Source organism: Camponotus vicinus, unplaced genomic scaffold, assembly GCF_025532165.1.
Source record: "Camponotus vicinus isolate PSW18456_S1 unplaced genomic scaffold, iyCamVici1.0 SCAF_8, whole genome shotgun sequence".
Classification (NCBI taxonomy): domain Eukaryota; kingdom Metazoa; phylum Arthropoda; class Insecta; order Hymenoptera; family Formicidae; genus Camponotus; species Camponotus vicinus.
Genome location: NW_028141980.1, coordinates 11,178,694 through 11,191,040, shown reverse-complemented (window position 1 = coordinate 11,191,040; position 12,347 = coordinate 11,178,694). Strand labels below are relative to the sequence as shown.

General features: G+C 40.6%; 2 long non-coding RNA genes across 9 annotated transcripts in view; one reads left to right on the top strand and one right to left on the bottom strand.

The window, feature by feature from the left end:
- The window catches only part of LOC145976065 (uncharacterized), a 204,189-nt gene that overhangs the window by 43,165 nt on the left and 148,677 nt on the right, over window positions 1-12,347 (top strand). The gene's annotated exons all lie outside the window — the stretch shown is intronic.
- The window catches only part of LOC145976067 (uncharacterized), a 143,215-nt gene that overhangs the window by 33,970 nt on the left and 96,898 nt on the right, over window positions 1-12,347 (bottom strand). Inside the window, exon 3 of one of the 4 annotated variants that reach the window (XR_014440179.1) lies at window positions 39-315. The exons of the other annotated variants lie outside the window; for them this stretch is intronic. This is a non-coding gene — a long non-coding RNA (uncharacterized LOC145976067). The remainder of the gene's footprint in view (window positions 1-38; window positions 316-12,347) is intronic. 4 annotated transcript variants of the gene reach the window in all.

Genomic DNA, 12,347 nt, shown 5'->3' with positions numbered 1-12,347 from the left:
GTGCTCCCATATGTCCACACCACTATGATGGTACTCACCCTAATTTCGTCCGCTGTCCGTCTGCGGGGTCCAGCGACGACGTCTGGAAGATGGAATCGGGAAAGAGAGAGGCTGGAGGAAGAGGCTTACGAGAGATCGGCGAAGGGCGCTCGTCCCTCTCGAGAACAAGGAGCAACACGATGATCCCGTTGGAGAAATGTTTGTTTGCGGGTTCGTCGATCTCGTTAAGTCACGGCGGATTGGCAGCTACGGCAAATTCGTGCCGGTTCATTGATGCCGAGGGCTCATCGCGGGTGTGGTCCGTCGCATTCCGGTCTGTCGAAATGAATGGGCGATTTAGTAAATGACTATTATTGTATTAGTTTAGCGTAAACGAAAGAAGACTATTTCCTGAAGTAACGGTAGATTAGATCCTGATGTATACTTAACTCGGGAAGAAATGAAATTCTAACAATCTTCAAAGAGCTCTAAGCAGTGTATAATTGTACAATCAAATGTCAAGTGTTGGTAGCTTCGACTATCGAAATTATAACTCGCAGATGAACTGGAATTCTAGAAAACTATAATCATCCAGCGCGCGAGTTTCCGCTGTTGAAAAATTTAGTCGGGCAATTACGCTTTTTAACGTTATTGCTCGTAATAACATGGCTTATATCGCGGTGTGGCACGTTAAATATCGCGTTGGTAACCATCTTAGCAAATTACCGCGCGGATTCATCATCATTGACGTCGAACGCAAAACATGTTTTCCAGAAACGCTCTCGCGGAATGGGTGGTTCGTTCTTTTCACAAGACGTTAGCCGCCAGAACGGCACCTGAACCGGACATATTCCGGCGAACGCATCATTAATCGTCGCTCGACAGCGCGAGGCGCTCTAATGACGCTTTAAAGGCGATACCCCCGAGCCAATCAGCGGCAATTGCACGCCGGCCACGGGATCGGCCGGGTTAATTTCACGGGTATTTAACGCGGTTTCGCTTAACAATGATTCAATCAAGTCGGATTTATTTTGCCTGGGATTCGGCGCTTGTCGGCGGCACGAGGCACTCATTAAAGCTTCCCACTGTGTGGAGAGAGAAACGCCTCCGAGCCTTTTATCGGACTGAGCGCGCTAATTTGACACTACCGCGCTTTTGTACGCACGATTCTATCGATTATAGTGCTTGTGCCACTTGCACAATAATGAAAATATCGCGTGAGTAATTCCATTTTCTTATATGCAAATTAGCGAATTAATCGAATATAATTACAATTTTAAAATCGCGTACTACGATCTGCATATCTTTTTTTAAGCATTTGTCGCAATTTTAATTTTCTTTAAAAGCGAACGAATTCTTATTATTTCCGTTGTTAATAAAATTTTCCGGTAAGAGTTCCTCTACTTTTCTCAAAATGTTTATCATTAAATTTCGCAGAAGAGACTCTTTATTATTTCATATAACTGAATGCATTCTAGACTATATTTATCTCTCTCTCTCTCTCTTTCTGATTTACTTAAATTGTTCAAAAGAGACGCGATGAGGATGTTCGCAAGAGACATCATCCATGTGGACGCATCGGACCGGACCGCAAATTTGGGCGTACGTCGTCGTCGCGCCATCCAGAAAGGGATGGTGTGGCACAGAAGGGACGACAGGAGATCGGTTCGGCAATTCAGAGCCCGTGCGAAATGTTGTCAGGCAATTTTCTTGGCCAGTGCCTCCGAATACCGTAGATTTCCATCTAGGTCCGTCCTCAGTGTCGGCGCGTACCGATGTGTATTGGCGGTGGGTAAATACACCCTTTTCCATCCCCCTGGAAGCGGACGCTTCGTTCGTCCTTCTCTCCGCCTGGTCCATCACCGTGTATCCCCGCGCACCCCCTCGGCGTTTCCTCGCCGCGCCAACCACAACTGTGATTATAATTCGCAGCTCTGACAGAGCCACCCGCTCTCTCCTCGTTCTCCACTGCCCATCTTCCCTTCCCTTCCACCCCCTTCTCGTATCCCATGATCCACCCCATTCACAGTGCTGGACCGGGGTTCGGACGTTGTGTAAAGGATTATGCACGCGGATTTAACTGATGAATCACATTGTCGTCTTGATTCGCGGTGGCGTTAATTTTCGATGCCGTACCGCAATGCGCGTCTCGGCAACTGTTCTTGCTCTCAAACGATCCACGCGTGAACATGCTCGGATATAAAGAGTTCTCTTTACGTATTCATCGTATGAGTATTATTCACTTATGATGGAAAATCGAGGAATAAGTTTTAAATAAATAATCTTTGATTATCTTGCTAAAATAAGAGAGTTAAAAAAATGTATAACAGATTTTCAAACAATGTATGAAATATTAGATTTCAACAGCATTTATTACATATTCTATTTATAAAATTACACTTTTATGCAACATCTCATTATCTGAATTTTATTACTTTTAATGCAAAACGTTGAAAATTGATTGAAACATAATAATTATACTAATATATGTTCTCATTAATTAATTTTTTTTTTAATTTATATGCATATTATTTACATTATAAAATATAATTGAAAGGCCATTTATTGCTTTGTTCGAAAGAACGTTTGTTAAAAAAGTGAATATTAATAATAAATCAGCTGTATTACGTCACACGATCCGCGACAAATCAGCGGTTTCAATTAGTCAAAGAACTGCTGACACATACACGGAAAACTCGTCTCGCTTAATGCGCCATAATAAGTATCCCGTGATTGTCGGATGTTGATTTGTCGTCTTGTCGACAGCGATCATTCATCGCGGACCTTTCTTCGGGAAACGAGGCGACTTCCGCCGTTGGCTTGGGTTTCGAGATTTCCCCTCCGCAATAGAGTGTACAAAGCCATACCATCGAAGCCATCGGACAAACAGTTTCCATTCGTTCGGAAACGTTTCTAATCTGCCAACACAGCGGATCAATGAGCGGCGGGCCGAATTAACCGCTTCCCGTTTCGACAGACCGCGATACAGCGGGGCTTATTAATTTTGCCAATAACGCTGCGCGAGGGTGCCTTCTCTCTCGGCACAGATGGCGTATCACGAGTCAATATACTTTTCCGCCACGAAACCCTCGCTCTGTGGCAACACGTGACGGGCTCTGAATTTTCGTTATGACCGCTAATCATATCTTTGACCTGTGCTCGTCGCATATGCTTATTCGCTTGATGACGAAGGAGAAATATTATAAAGCCGAAAAGAAATATTATAAGACAAAATAATAATAAAATACATTTTGAGCTATATTTATATTTTTGTGAGCTATATTTATCTACGAATTGAAATAAGAGAGTGTATTTATAATAAAATTTTAGAATCATTGCAAACATGTTTAATCATGATTTTTGATTTCAATAATTTGTTGGAGCTTAAGACTGATATCGAAACTATTATTGTTGCTGGTGCATTATTAAAATATTTGTTACATTTATGATCATCAGCTGTGCTGCTGTCTTTTGTACGTGCAATTAATTGACACACAATATTTATTAATCCTATCATCATAAATTATGTTACATTTTGTAGGATATAATGCGAAACAGTATCTCTCGTAAAACAATATTATTTTATATCCGACGTTTATTCTCAAGAGTTACCGGGATCGTTGCAAATCTATATTTCACTTAAATACGACGGACCGTCCGCGCACGTACTTATATGACATGGGATGTACCTGAACTCGTCCGAGTAAACGACGACGACGACGACGATGAGCAGGAGGAAAAAGAAAAAAAGAAGAAGAAGACGACACAAAGAAGAAGAAGAAGGCGACGAAAGGGAGTACTGGAGGGAGGAGAGTCACGAAGGTGGGAGAGAAAACCGATGCTCCTGCCAGAGTCAGGACACGATCGTGGACCATGGACCTACGGAGAGAGGAGAATAAAGTAACCTCTCCGTACGCGCGCATGTATGTGCTTTTATATACGAGACGGAAGAGAAAGAGGAGGATATAAAGAGGGTATCGCGTGTAAGCGAGAGAGGGAACGAAGAGAACCGCGGCAGCGGCGAAGGTAAAGGGAAACGGCGGAGAAAGATGAAAGAGACAGAGATAACGAAGCCGCGCGGGAGGACGAGACAGAGATGAGAGACGAGAAGAGAGGAGAGAGAATGGAAGAGGGAGAGGGAGAAAGAGAGAGAGGACAATCCCCTCTTCTTCCTCGGGTTGTGAACTCCGAACGCCGGCGATATCTCGACCAATCAAATCACGCCGCGGGCTCCGCCTTTTATCATTATTTTACTTGTTTTCCCTTTACTTCACCCTCATTGGATGACATTCCCCGGGCCATATCATGGGATAAAAAAAAAAGGTACGCGCTCCCAGAAGAGGACTCCATGCTTCCTCCCAGCATCTGGTGTCCTCCGGTACCCTCCTGGTACCTCTACCTTGGTCCAGCAACCGCCTCCAAGAGGAATTCCTCTCCGGTTGCACTTGCGGGGGACTCGCTCGCTGTCTGTCCTTTGCACGAGCAAAGCTTAACTGTGAGACTTGTACGCGATACTATGAAACTCTGACGGCGTCATGGTTTGACTTTGTGCCCTCGAAACCTGAGCCAAAAGCGAATTCGTAAATTATTATGCTGAGCGACTCACCTTTGACTTTGATAAGTTTAAGAAGTCACAGCAGTCGCATTTGTGTAATAAAATATATGAAAAATCCCAATCTTAACAAAACGAAGAATGAAAGAGAAAGAGAGAGAGAGAGAGAATATCTTTATATTAATTACTAGAAAAAATACAAAAATATTTTTGCATCAAGATGTGAGAAAATAATTATATTTATCATTATATTTTTAAGAAAAACAAAGTGTTACTGTTTTAATTACTTTTTTACTTTGCAATATTTATCTAATTATTTATACCGACTTACATAATAATATTTATTTAAAACATTCTATTTACTCATGAATTAAATCGATGATTTTTAATCATGGGATTCTGTTTCTTTTTTGGAGAAAGTTAGCGATTACTCGAATGATCAATGACTTGGCTAAAAAATCGATTCGCTTCGTCATTATAATCGTGAGTTCTTCGCAATCGTAATGAGAAAATCGACAATGAGAATTGCGACTATCGTGGTTGTACGAATTCGAGTATCGATTCGTCCAGTTGGGGATGTGATTGACGAGATTCTCTCGTCAAGGATTACGTGGTTCGTTGGTCGAGACCGACGGTTTTGGAACATGAATACGTAGACAAATATATGTACATATACGTATACATACATATATATATATATATATATATATATATATATATATATATATATATATATGTATGTGTGTGTGTGTGTGTGTAGGTACAACTCGAGAGCTATATATTCGCCGATGGTCGCTTGCCAAATCACGAAACCTCAAAATCGCCCCGAGGGGACCACACATCTGTAACTTAGAATATTATAGCCTAGTAAATGGGCCAATAACTTCAAATTTGCTAGTTCCGTTAAATTTGCCGATGATAGTGTTAAAGAACGAAATTGATGTCACCGGATTTACTCTTTAATTCTCGATATTCTTGTAATTTAAATATCTAATCTATATATAATAATAAAAATGTAATATTGTAAAAATTACTTCAACTATTATTTAACTTGATTACGAAATAATTTTTCACTCTCGTTGAAGAACTATAATGCAAAAATTAATTTCTCTAGATAAAATATTAAATAATTTTAACTTTTGCATTAAATAGATGTTAATGGGGAAAATGAGATCCTCGTTATAATTCGGCTTTAGGCGAGAAATTCGCATTATTAATTACACTATCATTTATCACATGTCTATCGATATATGATAATATTGCGATTAATAGTAATTAAACATGTATTTTTTTCTTTCTGTTAAAAATTACTATTTCTCTATTCATATCTTTCCTGATAAAAATTCTAATATTATTCATGTAATTTTTTGCTCCAAAATATTGTCAAAGTTTAGTAAAATTTCTCTGAATTATAATTATCATTATTAACTCTGTATAATTTTGAAATAATAAACTAGAATTCTCTAGGGAACGAAATAATTAGATTTAAGATATCTTTCATTTCACACACACACACACACAATGCAGTTTATTATATTCTTTCGCGATAGGGCATTGTCGAGGAGAGCGATGCATTTCGACAGGAATTTCGAAATTTTTCGGCAGACACTTCGATCGGTGTGTTTCCCGTGGCAGGCGGATAGCGATTTGTTCGAAAAGCAATATAGCGGGTTATCACCGTTGTGGAGGAGTACGAGGCGACGAAGGAGGCGGATGAGCGCGCGGGACGAGCGTGGGGACCCCCGAAAGGGGGAAGGCACGAGGGGTGCCCTTTTCCTGAAATTTGCATGAGGTATTAAAGCGCGGTGGCTGCGTTCACCAGCGGAGCTCCTGTTTGCCGACACCGAGTGCGGAGGATCAAAGGCCCTCTGCCAGGCTTACGTCTCTCTTCCCTTCGGGAATGAGTGATGGCGAGGCAGAGAGAGAAGTAGGAACAGAGAGAGAGGGGGGGGAGAGGGAGAGAGAGAGAGAGAGAATAGGAAGAGAGAAAGAGAGAGAAGGAGATAGAGAGAGAGATGAGAATCAAGAGACAGTCCGAAATAGAGCAAAGGGATTCGCTTTTGGCGTGTCTCTAGGCAAGCTCTCATACAGCCAACTTTAGATCTTGAATATCGCAGCCTTTGTCGTTAAATCGTCGATCGTACGCCTGATTTATTTCCTTCCCCACTGCGAGATTTCAGCTATGTTACAACTGTGTTGTCGGAGATTCGAGGAAATGCACTATCAACTTTGTAATTCTTGTTTGTCTTCGTCCAAGATTTCATTCTTTAAAAATCTCTTGTGAAATTTTCTCATTCATTAATGATTGGATTTTTGAGCGAAGCGCTATTAAATACGTTTGAATAAATCTGAGGAAACTATTTTTGTGTACTTGTCTGGGATTTATAAATAATAACAAAAATAAATAAAATAAATAAAATCGCTTATATTAATAATAAACTATTAGTTCTGGAGATTATAGTATAATTTTTTTTTCTATTAAAATAATATTCCAGATATCGTAAGATAATATTTTATTTACAGCCTAAGAGTACTCTAAACAGGTAATAGTATCTTCAAAACAGAAGGTTCCTTCTAAAAATTCTCCACTTTTAACTACATCTCAGCGATTTCACGCGCGATAATATTAATGGTGAATAGAAAATAGCGGATATAATTATCTCGTTAGCGCATTAATTGAGTCTTCCGATTTCTGTCCCGTTATTAATTCGCGGCATGAAAAAAAAAGTATGAGCCTCGACAACGAATCCTTGGGCAGCGAGCAAATGATATTCCGAGAATGTTAACGCGTGTAATCGCATCGTGTCCCGTAAAAACGTTAGCTAGCAGTGATATATGCCGACGAAGGCACGCATGGCATAAGTAAGGAAGGCCTTGGGCCGATTCGTTGGCTATAACGGGTGAACTAGACCCACAAAGCCTACTCGCTTATTCTCCGAGATAAAAATTTCGGCTAACGTAATTAATCTTTTTAAAATTTGTGAAAAATTACTATTCAGTGTCTTTCTTAATGCGAACGAGAAACAATAGTTCAAGTTTCCTTAAAATTGGAGCATTAACATAATGTAAGATTTATGGATGATCTCTACTTCACTTTCAGTAATCTACAGACACACGTTTCATATTATTAATACATTAAATCATTAATCAAGAATAATGATCGTTGCGAAAACGCTAATTTTATTAATAACGTTTGTAGAACTCACAAAATATTTCTTTAGCAGAAAATATCATTTCTTGTAAAAAAATTTATATTACTTCATGTATTGAATTTTTTTTGCATGTCATAGTTAAAGTAATTAATTGGCTGTTAGAATTTGCGGACGCGGATGAAGTTAGCGTCTCTTTCTTCCGGTATGCTTGCCAGAGTGATTCACGAGACGTAGGATTGCGGCGACGACGTTCCTCGCGACAGCCGGGCGGGTGCCAAACCGCATTTTAGGCGAGCTATCCGCGGCATACCTTAGCTTCCAGCTCAGCTGGTAGGGTCAGAGTAAGGGTAAGGGTAAAGGATATCATTCCGCCGTTTCGTCCTGCGTCGACCTGCTGTAGGCAAGCAGTTCCGACTAGCAAGGCGCAAGCAGGGGAACGTGTTCGCGCGGGAAGGGGAATGCAAAAAGGTCGCGGCCCGCGCGGGCCGGGCCGCCGCGTTTTACAAATTATTCAATTAGCCCCGCGAATTAAGGTATGCATATTCATCGCTCTCTGATACGCGTATGCGCGCTTCCTGCGAAACACACATACGCGCGCACATTTATTATACCGGGTGGTGCGGGCGGTCTCGGACTCCACCCCGGACGACTGGCCGCCGCTGACGTCACAGCGCATAAACAATTCGTACTCGTGCATCCGCGCGTTAGACGCTCTAACGAACTCGCAGCTGCATCCGAAATGCATCCGTTTTACCAGCGATGCGCGCCGAGGGGGAGGGCACCGGCCGCCCGCGGTATATTCCTCCGCGATGCAGTTGTGCGTTGAAATATATATTTTATATATATATATATATATATATATATATATATATATATATATATATATATATATATATATATACGTTGATCTCTATGCAGCTCGGTTCGTTTTTCGAGCTGGCCTGTTCGCAAAAGACTGGAAAGAGGGGTTGCGAAAAGATTTATACGATATATCGCGTTGCTTTTTCTCCTTTTTTCCTGGGATACTCTCTGGAATCTTCGTTGCTTCTGATATAGACTGCTGTTGATGTCGTTAATCATCTTCTCCGATATCTTTACATGGACAAGTTATCCATTAATTATCATTCAGCATTGAATTTTCGAAAAAGGATCAAGTATAATTTTTTTGATATTATGATACTATTTTTTTTTAGTAAAAAAGCTTCAATTGTAGTAACATAATTTTTAGTCTTCTAAAAATTTAGTATTCTTTATTATACATTTCTCCTAAATTTCTTTATTCTACATTTTTATCTGATAATAATTTTCTACAGTTTTATTTCTGAAAATGAAGGTACGATCGACTATATTTTTTCCCTTGAGCATGCATGACGTTCGATTGAATAGCTCGCATGTCAAATGTCTGCTTTATGCGATTCAATATGTCACTGTTTCAATCTGCGCAGTTCGTCTCTCAGGCGTGTAACGGAATCGCGTCCTGCGTATTAATGTCGCACGCGTCGCCCCGTCGCGTGATAACCGAGCGAAACGTAAAGTCCGAAATTAATTGGCGACGCGCGGCGCGCAAACCGCGCGCGGACCCGATGCGGTCTCGTATTATTATTTCTTCCGGTAGATAAAACCGCAACGGTAACGGTAGCGGGTGGCGGGTAGCGACGGCGCAACAAAATAAAATATCGTTGTACGTGAAATAGGCGCGCGCGTGCGGGGCGGAGTCACGGGTCGGGGGTTGCGTTTAAAACAACGCTCGAGAAATGCACATTTTAATCGTATCACTAATAGCCCGACGTTTATAAGCCTCGGTGTGTCTCATGAATACGCATGTTCCTCCCGGTGACAACGGTACAAAATTAATGAACGCCAGAATACTCCGCACCTCGGCGAAGCCCGGACGAAGCGACGTTCCGCTGCCGGACTTTTTCCGCCCGCGAACGGGACCGCCCCGCACCGCTGCCCTTTTCGAAATCGTTTTCCCTCGAGACTCTTTTTTTTTTCCTTCTCTTCCTCTCTCTCGTTCGCTAAGCGTTTCCTCGACGTTTCATGATGAATCGCCGCGAAATCTGTCCGCGAACGTCGTTTCTTTCGTCGCTATTTATAAATATTTGCGTACGATAAATCAACCGAATATGTAAATAAACCAGAGATTTATACGATTTTATTCGCCCCGATAAGTCGTTACCTTGACATGCAAGGATATTGTTGATATCACGCTGCAGTTTTGTATACGAGAGGTTTTATTAGCACTCGATAGTAATTTGTTATTCACCATTTGTATTCGAATCTTGTACATTCGTGTGAAAGAATGTGTAATAATTTATGACTCAAGAGAGTCGATTACTTAATTATACAGATTAGAATTTTTAAATGGCGCGTTAAATCGACATGTAGATTCATTTTGGCAGTAACAAGAAAGTGGTGTGTACGAAGGCAAATCAAATGCATATTTATGCTCTCGTTAACGATAATTTCAATGAATGATGCGCGTATAAACGTTACGTGTAAGAAGGAAGCTATCATCGTGTCGTCATGTCAAAAAAGCGATATTAATAAGCGCGTTTGTCGGAATAGGAATTTACAAAATTATACAACTTGCAGGCGCGAATTATGCGCGCACCGAGCGTATCTACGTAAATAGTGGAATATAATAATTCCGGTAATTGATACCTGAGTAAATGTTTCGTATGTAATTACGCTTAACGGCGGTCTTTAATAAGCGCTCGAATGGCGAAAATTTATAGAGCGTGTTGTAAGTTTGTTTCGACGTTAAGAAATTATCTGTATGCATTAATTGGGCGTGTGATTAGCCGACACCCATAAACTCCCATGCAAATACTCTTCCCTTATCGGGTGCTTTCACGGTAAACGTTGATTAAGTTGCTTTAAAATCCATGATCGAGAGTGTGTGAATCGGATAAATATAAATTACTAGCGTTCTCAGTTAATTCCATTCAATTGGCAACATATTGTAACATATTAACATATCGTAAAATTTATTTCAAATTTATTAACTTTCTGCTTTGGATGTGTTATATTCATTTACGAATGGAATAAGTCATAGCGACTGGTCTGGTTATGCTAACGCGAGATATTTTTTCGATTCATTGTCATTGGTAAATTAGTATTCGATACGAAACTTGCCTGCAACGTCTTTGATTAGATGTGGATCTTTTCCTTCCTTTTGACGATACATCACGTTGCAAGTAAGAGCGATTAGATTATAAAATCATGCTCTCTCTCTTTTCTGTTTTATGCGACTTGCGGAATGAAATGAGAAGACAAATAAACGAATACTCTCAGATAGAGAAACAAGTTTCCTCCGTGTCTTCCAGCATACGTAACTCGTATCTCTCGTGCTTGTTTAATATGAGGCACATCGCGTAAGTACACGTTACATAAAATAGCAAATATCGGTAGAGCTTACTGCTGTATTATGCCGACGGCAACGACTTTATTACGCGACATTCTTCGAAAGGAAAAAAATACAAGAAGACCAGGGGTCTCGGGGTCGGCAGATGTCCAGGATGTCGCTGTTATAAGTGCCTACGCATATCGCGCGGAAACGATTCCCCATTATGTATAACTACATATACGAACTTTGGTGTCGCCAAAAATGCGGGTGCCCTTCGTAAGGAGCAGCTGGGAGACGAAAACCTGCACGGATTGTCTAGACGAGCGTTTTGCTAGAATTATATATTGTACGGAATCTTATCGGTTATCATATATGTATAAAAAAAATACTTGACAAGATTGTACAGTAAAAATTTCATCTGCATATCTGCGAGTGTTAAATATATTCCTGGACAAAATTAACGCATAATTTTTTTTCACTTTTTCTTTAAAAGCTGATATTTAAATTTTAACGAAAAATTTTGTCCAGGAATATATTATTAAATAATAGAACAGCAAATGATAATTTTTTATTCAGATGGACATCGAGATTGTTAGGTAAAATTTCTGTTAAGAGCAATATTTTATTTGTACTGGAAAACAAACTTTTGATACAAATATCATTTTGTTATTCTCTGAGAATAATTGAACGTCCAGTTACGTGAGTCGTCATAAGTCGTTAGCGACCGTGCGATGCTAAGCGCAAGAGTTAACGATCTCTATGGATCGTTGGCAGGTAACTTTTTTTCGCGGAAGAAAGAAAAGCGCGGGCGAAAGGGCCGTGGAACAAGACTAAAGGCGAGGCGAGGTATTTCCAGCAAGAAGCACCGCGATTAGAGCGATTACGGGCTGCGGCGTGCGTGTGGAACGGTTCCATATATCTAGCCAAGCCTTGCGCAACCTGCGCCCGATCTCGGTCTCAATTAACGCAATTACTCGCTCCCTCGTCTAATTACCTATCAAACGGAATTATTATTACCAGGCGCGCGCGCGCGAGCGCCTAGGGTCGTCTCTAATGAACGTTATTAATTGCTTTATGATTTTTCGATCAAGTTAAAATATACGCGTCGCGTGTGTGTAATCAAATTATTATTCCACGCGCTCGTTTCCGCTCTTAAGAAGCCGTCGTCGAGTTATTTTTTATCCTCTTCGAGATATTTATCGTACATTTAAATCTTCGAGCACGAAATGGCATCGCTCGCAAATGATCGAGTAAGTTTAGAAAAACTGGAAATTTTATTTCAACTTAAGCTTCCTCAAACAAAATCGAGAAAACG